The 21,688-nt window shown below is 49.2% G+C and overlaps 2 pseudogenes; both read left to right on the plus strand.

Moving 5' to 3' along the window:
- The first annotated feature begins 3,815 nt into the window (after positions 1 to 3,815).
- On the plus strand, positions 3,816 to 5,423 carry LOC118621322 (annotated as a pseudogene).
- Positions 5,424 to 16,960: 11,537 nt separating this feature from the next.
- LOC118621325 lies at positions 16,961 to 18,692 on the plus strand (annotated as a pseudogene).
- The last annotated feature ends 2,996 nt before the right edge of the window (positions 18,693 to 21,688 follow it).

Here is a 21,688-nt window from a genome sequence, read left to right on the forward strand (position 1 = left end):
AGGAGGGAGAGAGGGAGGAAGTGAGGGAGAGAAGGAGGGCAAGAGAGAGAAACATCGATGTGAGAGAGACACATGACCCTAACTGGGGCCAGGGACAAACTGCAACTGAGGTACGTGCCCTTAGAGGGAACTGAACCCAGGACTCTCTGGCCCGTGGGCGGATGCTCTAGCCACTGAGCAAAACAGGCCAGGGCTCACCCTTAAATTTTTTTTTACTTTTTTGTTAATCCTCACCCAAGGCTATTTTTCCATTTATTTTTAGATAGAGTGGAAGGGAGGAAAGGAGACAGAGAGAAACATCAATGTGAGAGAGATACATTGATTGGTTGCCTCCCACACAACTCTGACCAGGGACAAGGGTCGAACCTGCAACCCAGGTACAAGCCCTTGACCGGGAATTGAACTCGAGATACTTTGGCCCCTCTAATCACTGAGCCAAACTGGCCAGGGCTCACCCCTACATTCTTGAGTATTCATTTTATGAAAATAAGGACATATCCTATTTAACCATTGTATCACCATCACTAACAAAATATTCTCTTACACCACCTAATGCTTACTCTATATTTATGCTTCTCCAATTGTTTTAAAAATCAGATAGAATGTAGGTAAATCTAAACAGGACTTGCCCTGGCCGGTTTGGCTCAGCGGTTAGAGTGTCCACCTGCGGTCCGGAGAGACCCGGGTTCGGTTCCCGCTAAGGGCACGTACCTCGGTTGCAGTTTGTCCCCGGCCCTGGTTGGTCGTGCGGGTGGCAGCCACTCGATGTGTCTCTTCCTCTCTCTCTCTCTTCCTCTCTCTCCCTCCCACTCTATCTGTACAAAAAAATGGAAAAATGTCCTCAGGTGAGGATTAAAAAATAAAAATAAAAATAAACAGGACTTGACTGTATACTGTGGTTTGTTTAGGTCCCTTTCATTCTCGAATGATGGGTCATCTGGGTGTAATGGTCTAAGTTGCCAGATATTTCCTTGAAGAACTATGAAGACAGTGTTCCTTTGACTTCTAATTTCTATAGTTGTTGTTGAGAAAATTGCTGTGTGTCCAGGTGTTGTTGCTTTGTGGGAAGCATTTGTTTTCCTCTGGTTTCTTTTCTAATATCTTTGAGCTCTTCAGTTTCTCTCTCTGGTGTGTCTGGGCGAGGGTTCAGTGTATCGTGGGATTCATTTCCTGAGACTGAGATTTCTTGCCCAAAACCAGTTCCGGAAGATGATCTCTATTTATCATCTTATTATATGTTATAAGAGCCTAGAATAGTGCCTGGCACACATTAGGTGCTTATAAACAGTTGTTGAATAAACTTGTAAATAGTGAGAATTTTCTCTATTCCCTCTCATTCTCTCGATCCTCTCCTGCTAATTTTTTCAGACATTTGTTAAAATATCTCATTCTATCCACCATGGCTCTTCCTCTATTTTATAATTTTTTATCTCTTTATCTTTCTGTGCTACATTTTTAATAATTTTGTTATTTATCTTCCAGTGCCCAAGTCTAACCTCGGCTACTTCTTATCTTCTGTTTAACCCGTTCACTGAGTGCATAACCATCATTTGTAATCATTGATGCCTGTCTAATCGTTTTTATTGCACCCCATTCATTTCTCATCTTTGTTTGATGACTTCAATAATTTTGTTGTGGTGGTGGTTAGTCCTCACCAGAGGATATTTTTCCCACTGATTTTTAGAGAGTGGAAGGTAGGGCGGGGGAGAAGAAACATCAATGTGAATTGGTTGCCTCCCACATTCAGTGAGGATCGAATCTGCAACCCAGGTAAGTGCCCTTGACTGAGAATTGAACCTGCAACCTTTTGGTGAGCGGGCTGATGCTCTAACCACTGAGCAACACCAGCCAAGGTGGCTTCAATAATTTTTAACATACTTATGACTTGAGTCTTGTAATTCCATTATCTGACATGCTTGAGGGTCTAACTCTGCTGTTTGTTATGTAGACAAACTCATTGTGGTGGATTAATTCTTTGTGTGTTTTCTAATTTCGTTTCATTTTGTTTTGTTTTGTTGGTACGTGCCCCTAGCAGGAACCGAACCCGGGACTCTCTGGTTCACAGGCCGATGCTCCAACCGCTGAGTCAAACCAGCCAGGGGTGGTTTTTTAATTTTGGATTGTGAGTTATATCAGTGGCCTTGAGACAGACCTTCACTGGCTGTGGGGAAAATCGGATAAATTGGCCCCTATGAAGGTGTGTCTCAAGTCTGGAGGTAAAATCACAATGACAAGAATATATAGAGGGCAAGAACAGCCTACCAGGTCATGCTATGTGTAAAGACAAACAAACAGCCCTGGCCGGTTTGGCTCAGCGGTTAGAGCGTTGGCCTGCGGTCCTGAGAGACCCGGGTTCGGTTCCCGCTAAGGGCATGTACCTCGGTTGCAGTTTGTCCCCGGCCCTGGTTGGTCGTGCGGGTGGCAGCCACTCGATGTGTCCCTTTCACATCGATGTTTCTCTCTCTTCCTCTCTCTCCCTCCCACTCTGTCTGTACAAAAAAAAAAAAAAGACAAACAAACAAAACAAAACACCCACAAGAGTGACATGCTTAAACCATCCAACTCTGGCAAGGGCCACACAGGGAATAATGTTAAAACTCTTCCACGGACCAGGCACTTTATTCATATTACCTTCCACCTTCATAACGACTGTCGGGGAGGTGACAATCCCATTTCACCAGGGTCAGGAATCCATAGCTGGCTGGGGACGCCCAGGGGACGTGCATGAGAGGAAAGCCCAGGCTCTTTCAAACGCACCCATTGCCCCTCAGAACTGCTACGGGGAAGAGAAGACACCATCACTTGCACTACTTTTTCCTAGTTTCAGCTTTAATTTAGGCCAGTTACCCCAATGGAGCATAAAAATGTTTTAAATAATTAACAATACTGTACAGGAAAAAGAATGCATAAAACTACAAAAGAATTGCATTTTAAGTAGACACATTTTAGTTATAATTTTTTTTCATTTTTCCAATTTAGGACTTTGTGTACAAAAAAAGGCAATTAACAAGAAGCTTACTTATGAGAAACCCCTAGAGCTCCCAGAATCTAATAAAAATGCATCTGAGCTGAGCATTTCAAATACAACACAGCAAACCAGCATAAATCCCATCTGTTAATGAGGAGCCTGCGCGTGTAGCCTTAACACAAGCAATTGTACTCAACAACCGGAAACAAGGTCAACTGGTGACAATACATCGCAGCCGTCAATCCTGTTAGCTGGGCGCACACAGGGCTGAGTTCCCACGGGACTGGCCTGGTCACCTCTTCTGAGGATGAGCTTCCAGGGACCAGCCAGGGGTGTCCAGAAATTGCCAACCGTTTTAAATATTATCAGCATAAATTGCACCTAGTATTTGGAGTTAGGAGATCTGATTTTTTTTAATCCTCAGCCTATGACATGCTGAGAGAGAGAGAGAGAGAAACATTGATGTGAAAAAGAAACATCGATCTGCCTTTCTCTTGTGCCCCAGCAACCGTTGGGTGCACGGGACTATGCTCAACCACTGAGCCCCTCCGAGATCTGATTTAATAAGGCAGATCGAATTCACTGTTTAAAACACGTGGTGTGAGCCTCAGCCCTTGTCCCTTGAGCTAAGCCCTCTCCAGCGGGGATAAGACCTGTGGCCACGCCAGGGGCCCTCGCCCACTTTGCTCAGCCAGCCGGGCCAGGCCCTGTGAGGTGGCGGCCCCTGCACAGTGAATCTGCATGTGGTTTATAACCGGGGCAGTGGAAGGAACGCTGGCTTTGCAGTCAGAGCAGACATATGTCTACAGCTTCCTGCCTTGTATGATTTGGGCCCCTTCAGTTTCACATGGCAACAGAATCTTGTATGTCCTGCCCTGGCTGGTGTGCCCAGTGGTCAGAGCATCAGCCTTATCACTGCAGGGTTGTGGGTTCAAATCCAAGTCAAGGGCACATACCTGGGTTGCAGGTTCGATCCCTGGCCCAGTCAGGTCAAGTGTGGGAGGCAACCAATTGATGTGTCTCTCTCACATCAAGGTTTCTCTCTCTCTCTTTCCCTCCCCTTCTCCTCTCCCTCACTTCCACTCTCTAAAAATCAAGGGAAAAAATATCCTTGGGTGAGGATTAACAAACAAAACAAAAAACTTGTATATCCTAACAAGTATCTGATGATACACAGAGAAAACGAGAAAATACTCCTTTTAAAAAAAAATTTTTTTTCTTTATTAATATTTAGAGAGAGGAAGGGAGAGGGAGAGAGAGACGAAACATTGATGAGAGAGAACATCGATTGGCTGCCTCCTGCATGCCCCCCACTGGGGATCAGGCCCATAACCTGGGCATGTGCCTTGACTGGGAATCAAACCCTTGACCTCTTGGTGCATGGGTCAACGCTCAACCACTGAGCCACACCGGCCAGGCGAAAATACTCCTTCTTTAACTATGTCTGGCTATGTTGGTTTTGAGAATTTTTCTGATCAGCTGGTCAACAGGTCCATTCAGCAAGGGTCCTGTCTCCACCTTCTCTGTTTTGGGGAGGCTGGAACTGAAAAACCAACGCTGATTGACACATTGTTTAATGCTAATTTTGAAGATCATGAATCCTCACGTTTTTATCCACATTAGACTTAAAGGTCAGGCATATGAACTCCAGGAAATCGACCATTGTGAACACAGTGGCATTTGGTGACCAAATAAACAAAGAAGACAGTGACCAACCAGCAGTTGACTACACAGATGCCAATCCCAAGAAGAACTGAAGACCAAGTGTCCTCTCTGTAACCACCATGATCCTCGTATCCACATGCACCTCTGCTTCCTCCACCAAGACTCACTCTCTCAACCGTGAAGAGCCTGGGCAGCAGGTGAACTGATACCATTGACAAAGCAGGTGCAGTTTCTGAAGCCAAACTACAGAAGTTTAAGATGAAGCTCGTGAGTGACGCCCACTCCCCGAGATGATGAGACTTGCTAGAGGCAATGCTGCCGTGAATGGACACTGCCATTTGCTGTTGTGGGAAGTATGGATGAGGTAAAAGTTGGAAGTAAGGTGGTCCAAGCTCGCCAGTACCTGGGGGTGGCGCACGAGCAGAAAGTGAAAACCACTGACTTGGTAAAGCTCCAGGAGACGTTCGGTTGCAGGAACACGCGGATCTGCGAGAACAGACCCGCACCAGGCACACACGGGACAGGCGCTGCAGCCCGGCGGCTCGAGCTCCACTGACCTGGGCCCAGGGAAGGAGCGCTCAGGCTTCCAGACCCACGAAGCCAAAGCACAGGTGTTAGGGGACCATCTGAGGAGGAAGCAGCAAGGAAGCAGATGTTTGTGCAGCGAGTGAAGGAGAAAGCAGCCGCCCTGGGGGGAGCGGGAGAGCTGCCCACGTCTGAGCACCCCTGGAGCCCACCAGACACAGAGCCCAGGCTTGAAGAGAAGAGAGGACGTCAGGATGGCGGGTAGGTAAGTGGGTATCGCGTCCTCCCACAATCACATCAAAGTTACAACTAAACTACAGAACAACCATCATTCAGAACCACCTGACATCAAGCTGAATGGAAGTCCTACGACTATGGATTTAAAGCAACAGCTGCATCCAGACTGGTAGGAGGGGCTGAGGGGACGGGCTGGCGGATAAAAATCAGGAGGACACCTCGGCTGGGAAGGTCCTCCCTGAGGACTGAGGGGTCCCCGTCCCACACCAGGTGCCACTCTCAGGGTTCCAGTGCCAGGAAGAGAATCCCCATCACTTCTGGCTGGAAAAACCAGCAGGAACTGAGGCTCAGGGAGGCTGATGTGCTGGAGCCCCAGGCAGCTCCTCTTAAAGGGCCCGCGCACGGACTTATCGTACTCTCTCCCTCTAAGCTTGGAGGGGAGGCAGCTCGAGGGGCACCAGAGACATACAGGGAAGAACTGAGCTGTTTGGCACTGGAGCGAGGGCTGGAGAGGGGGCTTTTCTCCGGGACAGAAGTGCTGTCAGAGGCCTTTGTTCCTTTGGTGAGCCCTGCCCTAGGGTGGCAGACGGTCACCATATCTGGGACTCCAGCAACCTGGCTCACACTGTTTGCCCCACCCTGGTGATTCCCTGAGACCTCACCCCACCCAGCTTTCAGGCCCACCCAAGCTGTTGCCAGTTGCTTAACCATAGGATTGGCCTGTCTTGGATCCTGCTTCAGGTTTTCCTAAACTCTTTCAAACAAGCAACATCTGGTCTCAGCTAGCCCCATACCTCTAGTTAAGTAATACACAGAAACAAACACAGGGAGGCAGCCAAAATGAGGAGACAAAGAAACAGGTCCCAAATGAAAGAACAGAACAAAACTCTAGGAAAAGAATTAAATGAAATGGAGATAAGCAACCTAACAGATGCTGAGTTCAAAATACTGCTTATAAGGATGCTCAATGAACTTAGTGAGGGCCTCAAGAGCATAAAAAAGGACCAGTCGGAATGATGGATACACAGTCAGAAATGAAGGAGGCACTAACTGAAATAAAGAATAATTTACACAGATTCAATAGTAGAGTAGGTAAAGCCAAGGAGCAAACCATTGATTTGGAATCTAAGGAAGCAAAAAGCACCCAATCAGAACAGCAAAAAGAAAAAAGAATCCAAAAAAATGAGGATAGTGAAAGGAGCCTCTGGGACAACTTCAAGCGTGCCAACATTTGCATCTTGGGGGTGCCGGAAGGAGAAGAGAGAGAACAAGAAATAGAAAACCTGTTTGAAACAATAATGGCAGAAAACTTCCCTAACTTGGTGAAGGAAACAGACATACAAGTCCAGGAAGTACAGAGAGTCCCAAACAAGATGAACCCCAAGAGGCCCACACCAAGACACATCAGTATCAAAATGCAAAAGGTTCAAGACAAAGAGAGAATCTTAAAAGCAGCAAGAGAAAGGCAGCTAGTTACCTACAAGGGAGTTTCCATAAGGCTGTCAGCTGATTTCTCAAAAGAAACATTGCAGGCCAGAGGGAGTGGCAAGAAATATTCAGAGTGATGAAAAGAACCCACAACCAAGATTACTCTATCCTGCAAAGCTGTCATTTAGAATCAAAGCCATATAAAGACTTTCCCAAACAACAAAAAGTTAAAGGAGTTCATCACCACCAAACCATTATTATATGAAATGCTGAAGGGTCTTTTTGAAGAAAAAGATAAAATATATAAACAAACAAAATGGCAATGAATACATGTCTATCAACAATGGAATCTACAAACAAAATGAACAGGCAGAACAGAAACATTCTCATAGATACAGAGAACATTTTGTTGGTTGCCAGATGGGAGAGGGGTTGGAGGAATAGGTGGAAAAGGTGAAGGGATTAAGAAGTACAAATTGGTTGCTAGACTGACAAACCTCAAAGGGAAGAAGATTGGGGGGTGGGAAGAAATAAACCAAAAAACTTATATGCATAACCAATGGACACAGACAACAGTGTGGGAAAAGGCAGGAGGGGGGTGGGAGTGGGGAAGAGGGGGTCAATGGGAGAAAAATGAGGAACATTTGTAATACATTCAACAATAAAGATTTTTTAAAAATGGGCTTGAAGAGGGCCACTTTTTCTAATTTACATACAGGTATCCTATGGCCTAGGGGCAAGCCCAGCTAAGACTGATTTTGGAGCTATCTCATACAGATTATAACATAAGTTTATTATTTTAAGAAATAAGTTGAATATACATGCAGGAAATAGGAAAGTAGAAAAAGTAATGTGACAGATTTTTAAAAGAACAAATTGACCTTCTAGAAATGATAAGCGCAATAAACAAAATGAAAACCTCATGTGAGTGAGAGGACCACCTTGCACCAGTTAGAGACAAGAGGTGGGAAACAGCATTGCCAGGGTTCGGAGGCTGGGCTCTCCGGCAATGCTGCGGATGTGTGTAGCCTGCCCTCCGGAGAGGCACCCCCATGTGCTCTGTGCAATTGACACCCAGCCCTGACCCTGGCACAGCCCAGGCAGAGAGCAGGTTAGGGCCTTTCTCACAGCCTTGCACAGGGTGAGCGCTGGCGTTCCTGGCAGTGGCTTTGTTAAGACACATACGGAAAGAACATTTCATTTGGAAGAATGCACTCTGTAGCCTGTGGAAACTGGCAAAGGAAGACAACTTCTCTTTAAGGGGCTCTAATTAAACAGGAAGCCAACGTGATTTTTTCATGTTGAGATGATTACAAAATTCAATTTTGTACTGCTGCCATGTTATTAAAATCACTTGGTTTTGTTAAATCAATGTACACTTGTTATAAAAGAAATAATCCAGATTATATGACGTGGCTATTTTAGGAAAATAAGATACTCTTATAATATCAGTTCTTTTTTTGTAACGGTGGCTGGTCTCCTCACAGAGTCTGGCAAAAATAGACTCACAGCCAAAATGCAAAACTGACCAATTAGTTGAAGAGAGTTCTCTCTCAGTGACTCCAATTATTTGCAGCATCTATTATTATTGTTGTTGTTTTGTTAATCATCACCTGATTATATTTTTGCATTTATTTTTAGATAGAGTGGAAGGAAGGGAGAGGGAGAAACATGGATGTGTGAGGGACACATCAATGGATTGCCTCCCACACGACCCCGACTAGGGCTGGGAATCAAACTTGCAACCCAGGTACCTGACCTTGACTGGAAATCGAACTGGAGACCCTTTGGTCTGTGGGCTGATGCTCTAACCGCTGAGCCAAACCAGCCAGGGCTGCATCATCTATTTTTGCTAAATTTATAAACAAAATAATCTTTCCATATTTCTGGTTAATGATTAAATCTAATTATTTAATGCTATTAAAAATTTTAAATTTAGTTAAAAGTTAAACTAGAACTAAATCTGTGATATGAAGATCACGTATTAAATTTATATCAGCCTGCTGGTGTGGCTCAGTGGAATGAGTATCAACCCATGCACCAAGAGGTCACTGGTTCGATTCCCGGTCAGACCACATGCCTGGGTTGTGGGCCAAATCCCCAGTGGCGGGGGGGAGGGGGTATGCAGGAGACATCCAATTGATGTTTCTCTCTCATCGATGTTTCTCTCTCTCTCTCCCTTCCTCTTGCTCTAAAAATTAATAAAAACATATTTTTTAAAAAAGAAAATAACAATGCAATATAAATAAGTAGAATATAGTAGAAGATATAAATAAAATATTCTAAAAATAGATGTTTTTATCCTCACCCAAGGACATTTTTGCATTCATCTTCATAGAGGGAGAGGCAGAGAGGGAGGAAGAGTGAGAGAGAAACATCTATGTGATGTTGAGAGGGACACATCAACTGGCTGCCACCTACACGACCCCAACCAGGGCCAGGGACGAACCGCAACCGAGGTATGTGCCCTCGGCTGGAATTGAACCCGAGACTCATTGGTCCACAGGCTGCTCTGCCACTGAGCCAAATCAGCCAGGGCTCTCTCTATCTTTTGTTGTTGTTGTTGTTGTTAGTCCTTACCCAAGGATATTTTTCCATTGATATTTAAAGAGGGTGGGAGGGAGGGAGAGAGAGAGAGAGAGAAACATTGACGTGAGAGAGACACATCGATTGGTTGCCTCCCGCATGACCCCTACCGTGGCCGGATAGAACTTGCTACCCAGGTACGTGCCCTTGACTGAGAATTGAACCCAGGACCCTTTGGTCAGAAGGGCGACACTCTAACCTCTGAGCCCAACCAGCCGGGCCATTATACATTTTATTTATTTATTTATTAAACTTATCTTTATTGTTGAATGTATTACAGATGTCCCCAATTTTTACCCCATTGCCCCCTTTTCCCCACTCCCTCCCCTCCCCCCCAACACAATACCGTACATGTCCATTGGCTATGCATATATGCAAACAAGTTCATTGGTTTATCTATTCCTGTTCCCCCTCCCCCCTTCCCTTTGAAGTTCATCAGTCTAACAACTAATTTGTTACTTTTTAATCCCTTCACCTTTTTCACCCATTGCCCCAAACACCCTCCCATCTGGCAAGCAACAAAAAGTTTTTTTGTATCTTTGTGAGTCTGTTTCTGTTCTGCTTGTTCATTTGGTTGGTAGATTCAATTGTTGATAGATATGTATTTATTGCCATTTTATTGTTCATATTTTGATCTTCTTTTTCTTCTTCAAGAAGACCCTTCAGCATTCCATATAATACTGGTTTGGTGATGAAATCCTTTAGCTTTTTCTTGTCTGGGAAACTCTTCATATGTCCATTGATTCTAAATGCTGGCTTTGCAGAATACAGTAATCTTGATTGTAGGTCCTTGCTTTTCATCACTTTGAATATTTCTTGGCACTCCCTTCTGACCTGCAATGTTTCTTTTGAGAAATCAGCTGACAGTCTTATGGGAGCACCCTTGTAGGTAACTAACTGCTTTTCTCTTGCTGCTTTTAAGGTTCTCTCTTTGTCTTGAACCTTTTGCATTTTGATGATGATGTGTCTTGGTGTGGGCCTCTTGGGGTTCATCTTGTTTGGGACTCTCTGTACTTCCTGGACTTGTATGTCTGTTTCCTTCACCAAGTTAGGAAAGTTTTTTGTCATTATTTTTTCAAATAGGTTTTCAATTTCTTGCTCTCTCTTCTCCTGCCTCCGCCATGATGTGAATGTTGGTACTCTTGAAGTTGTCCCAGAGGCTCATTACACTATCCTTATATTTTTTGGATTCTTTTTTCTTTTTGCTTTCTGATTGGGTATTTTTTGCTCCCTTATATTCCAAATCAATGGTTTGCTTCTTGGCTTTACCTACTCTACTATTGATTCTCTGTAAATTATTCTTTATTTCAGTTAGTGCCTCCTTCATTTCTGACTGGTCTTTTATTATGTTCTTGAGGCCCTCACTAAGTTTACTGAGCATCCTTATAAGCAGTGTTTTGAACTCTGCATCTGTTAGGTTGCTTATCTCCCTTTCATTTAGTTCTTTTCCTGGAGTTTTATTCTGTTCTTTCATTTGGGACATGTTTCTTTGTCTCCTTATTTTGGCTGCCTCTCTGTGTTTGTTTCTATTTATTAGGTAGAGTTGCTATGTCTCCTAGGCTGAGTAGAGTAGTCTATTGTAGTAGGTGTCTTGTAGGGTCTTTACGTTTTCAATGGCATGACCTCCCTGATCACCACAGCTGTGCCTTGAGGTGCACCCCCTCATGTGGACTGTCCACCCTTATGTTGTAAATGAGTCTTGATTGCTGTTGGCACATCAGTGGGAGGGATTTACTCAGGCTGCTCAGCTGCAAGGACTGGCTGTGCCCACGGACCACTGACCTCTGATTACCTTGGAGGATCAGCTGTGCAGAGCCCACCACACAGAACAGGACTTACTTCAGCAGGGCTCTGGTACCCACTGAGTTTACCCCTTGAGTGTGTCGCTTTTGGAGGTATTTGGGTGATGGTGCTTCACTATGGTCTTAAGCTGTCCCCTTGGTGTGCTGGCTCTGGGGCAAGGTCAGCCACTGCCTGTGTTCTTCCCGGGGCCACCAGGCATAAGCTATAAAGCGATCTGCAGATGGCTGCTTCTTGTGCTGGGCTTGGAGGTACCCAAGCAAAGCCAAGTTGTGAACCAAGGCTGGCTGCTCCTAGTGCCAGGCCTGGGGCCACTTACTGAGAGATATGGGGCTTGCTGTGGCCAGATGTTGCTTTTTTGAGAGAATTTAGGAAAATCTGAAGCAAGAGCCAAGACAGGCCATTCCTATGGTAAAGCCACTGGAAACAGCTTGGGTGGGCTTGAAAGTTGGGTGGGACAGAACCTCAGCGAATCAACAGGGCCAAGCAAACAGTGTGAGCCAGGTTGCTGGAGTCCCAGATCTGCCTGCCCTGTGGGGGAAGGGCTCACCAAAGAAACAGCTTCCACCAGCACGTTTGTCTGGGAGAAAGCTGCCTCTCTAGCCCTCGCCCCCTTACCAATCTCAGTTCTTCCCTGTATGTCTCTGGCGCCTTTCTAGCTGCCTCCCCTTGGCACTGGAGTTCAGAAAAAGTGAGTCCAAGTAAGTCCGTGCGCGGGCCCTTTAAGAGGAGCTGCCTGGGACTGCAGCAGCCTCAACCCTCAGCCTCAGTTCCTGCTGGTTTTTACAGCCAGAAGTGATGGGGATTCTCTTCCTGGCACTGGAACCCTGAGCGGGTGCCTGGTGTGGGATGGGGACCCCTCAGTCCTCAGGAAGGACCTTCCCAGCCGAGGTGTCCTCCTGATTTTTATCCGCCACACGTGGGTGTGGGCCCAGCCCGTCCCCTCCGCCCCTCCTACCAGTCTCGATGCAGCTGCTGCTTTAATCCCGTAGTCGTAGGACTGCCATTCAGCTCGATGTCAGGCAGTTTTAAATGACGGTTGTTCTGTAGTTTAGTTGTAACTTTGACGTGGTTGTGGGAGGACGCGATACCGCATTTACCTACCTGCCATCTTGACCGGAAGTCCTTTCAAGCACATTTTTTGAAAAGGTAGAATATTATCACAAAACCTGACCAGCTGTACCAGGGAGAACTTTCCAGCACTCTGGTGGCACTCACAGGTACCCACACTGTCCCCTACTCACAGGATCTCTGGATGCTGGGGCACCCAGTTGCTGATGGCCACACTCTGCGCCACCCCTGCCCCAGGTGTTCGATTTGGAGTCTGGGAGCACTGAAATTGTGCCTCTTAGGCAGTGGGCTGGAGCCGAATTCCTTGTCCCAAGTCATCTTTGACTATATGCACCGAAAGGTTGCCGGGTTGGATTCCTGGTCAGGGCACATACGATCCCTGGTTGGGGTGCATATGAGAGGCAAACAATTGATGTTTCTCTCTCTCTCTCTCTCCCTCTCTCTAAGCATGTCCTCAGGGGAGGATTAAAAAACATTATATATGGGAATAACTTGAAGGCCAGGATGAAGCTAATTTGCTCCACAGGAGTTTGTTTGCTTCTCCCAGGAGCCTGGGGGCATTGTCAGAGTTGAGCTACCCAAAGTGGAGGCTTGGGAATCCCTGGGCCACCCAGGCAAACAGAAGCTGCAAAGCTGGCAGGTTCCACTTCTGGTTCACCCTCACCCTGGTTGTTTGGGGGGTGGGGGGCGGTCCCCTGGTAATTTCCCTCCTCCTTGGGGCAGGCCCTATGCTGTGATGGAGACTTGGTCATCTGAAGAGACCATGGAAAGGGGAGTTCACCCTCCCCTGGTGGGCAGACGTCCTGAGGGAGAGGTCCTCTCTCTCCTGCCTTGGTTCCTGTGCCCTGCAGAGTGATGCTGTCTCCTCCTGTCAGGTCTTTACTGAGGGTGTTGTCAACGGTTTCCCCAGCTAGTTCAGGTTTCAGCAGAGGGTTCAGGGGAGGGAGTTCCCGCTATTACCAGGAAGAGGCCTGTTGTTCTCATTTGCATTTCTTTGATTAGCAGTGAGTCCCTGCATGGAGTTTCCTCTCCCGTGAGATGCCTATGCATCCCCTGTGCCCTCTTCCTGGTGTCCTGCTTTTCTCTCCTTGGTTTGCAGGTGTTCCTTAAATACTCTGGCTACCAATTCTGTGTTTATTTTATATAATAGCTTTTCCTACTTATCCATCCAGTCAGCGCCTTTATGGTGATCTTTGCTGCACAGAAGTCCTCAATTTTGATGCAGGCAAATTCAACATATTGTTCTCCTCCTGGAGGTTTGAAATGTGTCAATATCATCCTTAATAGTGGTTCAGACAAAGCCAGTTCTCCCAGCACAAAGCCGAGGGGCTCTGGCAGCCTCCGCTGTTCACCAGCTTGTGTTTTCACAGGCAGCTTCATTTACCAGCTCCAACAGAACCACAAGCCCTCACACGTGTCGCTGTGAGCCCTGCGCCCCTTCTCGGGTACCCGTGGAGCTGTTTCAGACCTGCGGGCGGAGTGCAGATCCACGATTCTTCCTTCGCTTCAGCCCGCCATGCCAGGCTGTTCGGTTATTTTTGGACACCGATTCTGTCATCCAGCGCTTTGGCTGTCCCAGTTTTTGCCACCTGAAACTTTGATAAATAGCGTCATCCATTCTCTTGTCCAAGTAGCTGGTAAGCTGTGGGACGTGAGAGGACTGAGGCAGAGCCCGGCCGTGCCCTCCTTCAGGCAGCTGACTGGTGATAACGTTCCACCAGGGTTCTGGGCACATGGCAGTGCCCGAGCGGCTCAGTGCTGGGGAGACAGCGGAGGCCACTGAAATGGGTTCTCCACCCTCAGAGGTTGGCCTTCGAGTAGAGGAGACAGAGGCAATTAAGTGCTGGCAGGAGTGATAACTCACTCCTGCTCAGTGCTCTTGGTTCTACAAGAGCTCCCGCACAGCTGTCTCTCTTGAGCCCTGTTTGGGACAGGCAGTCAACCAGGAATGAGTTTACTTAGCCATCCCTCATCCCCCAAGTCATCCTTGGGGCTACTAGAAAACTAGTTAAACGTTTTGCTGAAATGTGGGCGCACCGTGTGCCCAGGACTCGTGGAAGTATTTCACACAGGACAGAGGTCAACCTGGCCTGACTGGTCCTTGGGAATGCGAGAAGTTCCCCTTTGCAACTGCTTTTTGAGTGTTTATTCGGGGTGGCACTGCTCCTCAGAGGTCTCCGGGCAGGTTCTCTCCGCTGGGGTGAAATTCCTCAGGGCCAGAAGGTTCAGGAACAGGAGCAGACAGCTCCCACTGTTTAACGGGAGAGGCCATTTGCCCTTCACCCAGCAATTCAGGGGAGCCTGGGAAATCCCTCTTCTGGGTCCACTGGGAAGGTGGGGGGCAGGATCCTGTCTCATTAATGGACTATGAAATGCATTTAGCAAGTCATGACCAGCAGCCTTTAAAATAAAATAGAATGAATAGAATACAAAGTATTGGAGAACACACTGTAGGTAGTAAGAATACGTACACATCATATTATGAAATTTTCTTTTCATTCTGTATTATATGTGGGTCTTAAATTTAAGTTGGAGGTGACTACATTCTCCTGTTGAGTCAGCTACAAAAGGGTTCAGCTGTGTGACTTTGGGCACGTAACCTGAGAGAATCTCCTTGATAAAACAAAATGGCAATACCTCTCGCCTTGGGTTGTTATCAGGATTCAATGAAATAATAAGTGTGAATTGCCTAGGTCAGCCCCGAGCAGAGCGTTGGGAAGACGGTTATTTTCTAGCTTTCAGGACGGCACCAGTTCCGCTCTCCTTCCGGCCTGTGACTCGCGCTCCGATTGTTTCAGCAGTTTGGAGAAGCAGGTCTGTGGCGGTCTAACAACCCAGGATTTTATGGATCTTCTCTCACATCTCAGAGGGTTTCAAGGCTCATAAACCGGCGTCTCCTGCTGCTGTTGCGGGTGTCACGGGCAGTTTGGGGCGGATCTGCGTGCTGAGCCTCCAGCCCCATCCTCTCCCGTGATTATTGAAGTGGGGGTGGGGCTTTGTTTTTAAAAGTAAGTTCTGACAGGAGATAGATCCAAATTGCCAAATCCCATTTCCAAACACTCCTTAAAGAAAATCGATAAGGGTCACACCATCCTCACGGTCGTCCCGCGGGGCAACCCTGCCGCGTGGATTTCTGTTCTCACCAGTACAGAGCCGGTGGGTTTTGCAATTAGCAAGGATGCGCTGGGCTTGTTCTGCAGCCCGTCATAAAAGGCGTTCCTCTTGCTGGTCTCGGTTCTTCACGGTTCCCCTTGATGGATTCTATGTCGTCCTTCCTGTGGGCTGCTTCTGTGAAGCTGTCCCTGCGAGCGAAGGTTCATGACATTGTCCACACCGGTGACGGCTGTGCTTCCCGCGCCTTCGCCCCGGCCTCCAGCGGAGGCAGGGCCCCCAGCGAGCGAGTCCTCCATGTCACCCCCTGTCCTGACCATCTTCCCTCCCCAGGCACAGCCGTCTGCGAGCTCCTGGTCTAGCAGGTCACTGTGGCTGGTGAGGTCCCGGAAGATGATCACGACGGGGCTGTAAGGAGACAACTGACTACCGGGGTGCGCGGTGCGTCTGGGGAGCCGGGGTGCGCGGTGCGGCTGGGGAGCCGCCGGAGCGGGAGGCTGGGGAGCCGGGGTGCGCGGTGCGTCTGGGGAGCCGGGGTGCGTGGTGAGGCTGGGGAGCCGGGGTGCAGGGTGCAGCCGGGGAGCCGGGGTGTGCGGTGCGGCTGGGGAGCCGCCGGAGCGGGAGGCTGGGGAGCCGGGGTGCGCGGTGCGTCTGGGGAGCCGGGGTGCGTGGTGAGGCTGGGGAGCCGGGGTGCAGGGTGCAGCCGGGGAGCCGGGGTGTGCGGTGCGGCTGGGGAGCCGCCGGAGCGGGAGGCTGGGGAGCCGGGGTGCGCAGTGCGGCTGGGGAGCCGGGGTGTGCGGTGCGGCTGGGGAGCCGCCGGAGCGGGCGGCTGGGGAGCCGGGGTGCGCGGTGCGGATGGGGAGCCGGGGACGCGGGCGGCTGGGAGCCCGGGGAGTGGCGCAAAAGCAGCTTCAATTTCTCATTCTGATTCTACAATACATTAGCAGCACGTGACATAGAAAGAGGGCCTCTCGGGTAAGTCCGTGCCCAGTGCCAGCCCTGGGAAGCAGCTGGGTGCGGGCCGTCTCCCCGCAGTGGGAGGCCGGTGTGTGAGCAGCGCCCAGAGCACCGCCCGACAGTAAAACCGTTTGCTGCCGTCACGTGCTCAGAAGTACCGGGACCTGTGGGCGCACCGGCGGGGTGCGGGCGCCGCAGCCGCGTTTCTTCAGCTGCGGTTGGCTGAAGGGGACAAAGGGCGACTCAAAGAAAACACTTCAAGGTGACATTCCTCAGTCTGGGAGTAAGGAGGTGACAAGCCATTGTTGTGATAACAGCAGTCGGTCAGGCAAACCTCCGGGAAAGCCCCCCCCCCACGGGGGAGGGGCAGCCACACTCCCTCCGCTGCACCCACCCCACCCCCACCGCCAGGTGCCCAACCCTTCCCCCAGGTGCAGGAGACAGCTGATTATTTCCCCCCACCCTTCTCCAGTTCATTCTCCCCGGAACAAGTGAATTGAAAGAATAGGGGACCCAACTTACTGAAGGGTATGTCTGGGAAAACCTTTTGAAAAAGGTGTTTCAAGAGATTTGAAATGCGTCCTCCCCTCAAACCATCTTCCTCCCGGCGCGATGCCTTCCCGGGGAGTGATTCCATCCATCCGTCTGTCTATGTACTGAAACGCGCCTGTTTGGGCCTAGGCTCCTTCCTAACACCGCGTTTGGTTCCCCTTTGTTCACGGCTGAGGGGACCTCAGCCCCCGTTCCCCAGAGTACAGCACTGTTGTCTGTTTAAGAAATCCTCTGCACCCCTCCCCCTCCGCAGTGTGGCGTGGGCTCCCCGCCCGTGCTCTCGCCTCTCCTCCCTCCCTCCCACTGGCCCTTCGCCCGCAAGACGGCCACCCCCACCCACTCCCCAGCCCCTTTCTCTCCCAGCCGAGCTGCGCGGCAGCAGCCGGAGGGGGGTGGGGGGGCGTACAGCCAGGGAGGCGGCAGAAAGAAAGTCTGCTACTACTACGATGCTGATGTTGGAAATTATTACTACGGACAAGGCCATCCTATGAAACCTCATAGAATCCGCATGACCCGTAACTTGCTGCTAAATGATGGCTTATATAGAAAAATGGAAATATACAGGCCCATAAGGCCACTGCTGAAGAAATGACAAAATATCACAGTGATGAGTATTGAATGTCTACGTTCAATAAGTCCAGATGACACGTCTGAGTGTAGAGCGCAGATGCAGAGATTCAAAGTTGGAGAAGATTGTCCAGTGTTTGATGGACTCCGTTTTGTCAGCTCTCAACTCTTGGCTCAGTTGCTGGGGCTGTGAAGTTAAACCGACAGCAAACATATGGTCGTGGATTGGGCAGGAGGATTACATCATGCTAGGAAGTCAGAAGCATCAGGATTCTGTTATGTTAATGACATTGTGCTTGCCATTCTTGAATTAATAAAGCATCATCAGAGGGTGATGGTGTTGAAGAAGCTTTTTACAGGACAGATTGTGTAATGACTGCATCATTCCATAAATACAGGGAATACTTTCCTGGAACAGGAGACTTGACAGATACTGGAGCAGGAAAGGGCAAATACTATGCTGTCAATTTTCCAGTGAGAGACGGTGTGGACAATGAATCACATGGACAGATATGTAAGCCTATCATCTCAAAGTGATGGAGAGGTGTCGACCTGGTGCTGCAGTGTCAGTGTGGGGTGGACTCCCCGTCGGGTGATAGACTTGGTGGCTTCCATCTGACGGTCAAAGGTCATGCTAAACGTGTAGAAGCTGTAAAAACTTGCAGTTTATCATTACTGACGCTTGGGGGAGGTGGCTACACGACTCACAGTGGTGCTTGCTCTTGGACTTGTGAGACTGCAGTTGCTCTTGATTGTGAGATCCCAGTGAATGGCCATATAAATGGTTACTTTGAGCATTTTGGACCAGACTTCAAACTGCATATTAGTCCTTCAAATATGACAAACCAGAACACTCCAGAATATATGGAAAAGATGAAACAGCTTATTTGAAAATTTACACATTACCTCATGCACCTGGCGTCCAAATGCAAGCTATTCCAGAAGATGCTGTTCATGAGGACGGTGGAGATGAAGACAGAGAAGAGCGACAAGAGAATTTCTACTCGCGCATCAGACAAACGGACAGCTTGTGATGAGTTCTCAGATTCAGAGGATGAAGGAGAAGGAGGTCATAAGAAAGGAGCAAAGAAAGAGAACTGAGGAAGACAAGAAGGAAACAGAGGACAAAACAGCTGATGTTAAGGAAGAAGATAAATCCAAGGATAACCGTGGTGAAAAAGCAGATACTAAAGGAGCCAAATCAGAGCAGCTTGGCAACCCTTGAATTTGAAAGTCTCTCCAATTTCAGAAAACAAAACAAAACAAAAAAGAGAAAATATTGGAAAGAAACGTGTTTTCCTTTTGAAGACTTCTGGCTTCGTTTTATACTCCTTTGACATGGACTGTATTTATTTTCAAAATGGCTTTTTTGTTTTTGTTCTGGCAAGTTTTAGTGTGAGTTTCTAATTATGAAGCAAAATTTCTTTTCTCTACCATGCTTTACGTGATAGCATTTTTAATTGATGTGAGTTATTATGTCAAAAAACTGATCTATTAGGGAAATAATTGGTCTTTCTTGGCTGAATTTTTTATCCTTTGTAATTATTTTTATTAAAAAATTGTACTTGGGGAAAAAAATCCTATGCAAAAGAGCTGGGGTGGGCTTTGCCACCAGCCATGTGGGCGCTGGTCCTCCCCAAGCCCCGAGGGTGCCTGCACACAGGGAGACTGCCTCTTTCCTGGGAGCTTGGGGAGTGATGCACTATGTGAGGACAAGTTTCTTGTGGCTGCAGGGAGGACACGAATTTGTTTTATGGATACTGCCTCAGTGCTGGGGGAACCTGGTTTCTGCAACCCCCATGCTGGCTGAGGGCGGCCAGAGGTGCCCAAGCTTGAGCCATTGTTTGTTCCCTTCTACCCCTCCCCCACCCACTCACTGGCCTGGGCAGTGCCATCCGCCCACCCCCAGACAAGCATATGCAGCCTCTAGGCATCCTGACACCCTGACGCAGTGTGCCCACTGCCACAGCTGATGCCAGAGAGGCCGGGCTGTGGAACAGGATATTGCTCCCCACCTCGTCCTCCCCCCTTCTGGGAATGTGGAATGCTGCATCCCACACCGGGCGGCGTCAAGTGTAACAGGATCCTTGCTGTCAGCAGGCGATCGTGACTCAGCCTTACCCTCTAGCTCCAGGCGCCTTCCTTGCCTCTGCACTCCCTCTGCCCCACGCTCTCCAGAACCAACAAAACCTCAGTGGGTTGAAGGTGCCTCTGCAAGATCTGCCCACATCCTAACTCTGGAACCTACAAATGTGCACTGATCTGAAAAAAGGATGTTTGCAGCCTGGCCATTGTGGCTCAGTAGTTGAGTATCGACCCATGCACCAAGAGGTCCTGGTTCAATCCCTGGTCAGGGCACAGGCCCAGGTTGTGGGCCAAATCCTCAGTGGATATTCTCTCTCATCGATGTTTCTATCCCTCTCCCTTCCTCTCTAAAGTCAATAAAGAAAAAGGGTGTTTGCAGATGTAATTAAGAATCTTGAGATGAGACCATCCTGGATTAGTGGATGAGCCCTAAATCCAAAAACATGTGTTTCAAGAGACACAGGGAGACACAAAAACAGAACAGAGGAACGTGTGAAAACAGCAACGAACGGAGTTCCGTGGCCACAGACCCAAGAGCATCTGGAGCCGCCCAGAGCTGGACGAGGCCCAGCGTTATGCCCTGGAGCTCTCGGCGGGAGCACAGTCCTGCAGATGTCCTGATGGTGGACAGCTGGCCTCCAGAACTGTGAGAATAAATGTGCTGTTTTACGCCACCAGTTGGTGGTGATTTGTGATGGTGGCCCCAGGGGCACTAACGCACCACCCTTGACAAATCCAGTGGTCCACACCCAGTACTGCTCTACCCCACCCGATGGAAGCACTTGGAGGTGACCGTCCCATCCTTCAGATGCCTCCTTCAGGCCGCTTTCCTGACCCCACCTGCTGTGTTCCTGACTCACAAGATGCTTTCACCGTCTTTCCTGCTGGACCCCTGACTTCTAAATGCTGGAGGCCCCCAGCTCAACCTTCGTGAATCCCCTTGGTGAAATCATCCAGTCCCACGGCTGTAAGCACCACCCTGGTGGCGGACACTCTGAACTGACCTTTGCAGGAACCTGGCAGAGAGTGGCTCTTTTCGCACGAGTCCCCGTTTTAAACGTGTTGGCCATCTTTGCTTTGAAATCACTCTTAGAGGTACCGCCCTGCTCTCGGACAGCCCTGTGGCTTCTGAGGGACTGGGTGCCAGTCCTTCGGCTCCTTTGTGGCAGAACCTGGTCTCTGGATCTTCCATGTCCTCCTCCTGATCCCCCTGACAAGGCAGGAGAACCCGACAGGCTCACTGTCCTGGTCATTCTCCCGTGGGTTTCTCTGCAGGAGGCACCCAGTGTGACTCTGCCCTTTGATTAGAAAGGCTTCTAGGAGGCTCTCTCTCTCGAACAGGGGTTGGCAAACTATGAGCCACAGGCTAAAGAAAGCTTCCTGGCTCACAGCCTCGCTCGTCTGTACCCGACCATCTGGCTGTCCCATGCTCCAACGGCAGAGCGGAGTATCTGCGACAGAGACAGAGGGCCCGTGGAGCCTATGTATTTACTCCCTGGCCCTTTACGGAAACAGCTTGTCAGGCTCTGGGACATTCAAATGAGCCCCTTTGAAGGCTTTCTCCTTCTTGGTTTGTTGGTACAATCGGTTGTATCAACTCTGGGACAGGGTGAGGTGTGATCTTTTTCTACATTCCCACCTATCACATTCAAGGGCTTTGAAATTGTGTAAATTCTACTACGTTCACGAGGGTCTCTGTGGTCATGAACAGCCTTCCTTCCCTCCACCCTCCTGGTCCCAAGAGGAGGCTTTGGTTAAGGTTCCCAGGCCCCACAGGGCCTTCCCACACCCGTGACGCGACCAGACCCCACAGGGCCTTCCCACACCGTGACGCGACCAGACCCCACAGGGCCTTCCCACACCGTGACACTACCAGGCCCCACAGGGCCTTCCCACACCGTGACGCAACCAGGCCCCACAGGGCCTTCCCACACCCGTGACGCGACCAGACCCCACAGGGCCTTCCCACACTGTGACACTACCAGGCCCCACAGGGCCTTCCCACACCGTGACGCGACCAGACCCCACAGGGCCTTCCCACACCGTGACGCGACCAGGCCCCACAGGGCCTTCCCACACCGTGACACTACCAGGCCCCACAGGGCCTTCCCACACCGTGACGCGACCAGGCCCCAC

Source organism: Molossus molossus, unplaced genomic scaffold (assembly GCF_014108415.1).
Source record: "Molossus molossus isolate mMolMol1 unplaced genomic scaffold, mMolMol1.p scaffold_m16_p_8, whole genome shotgun sequence".
NCBI lineage: Eukaryota > Metazoa > Chordata > Mammalia > Chiroptera > Molossidae > Molossus > Molossus molossus.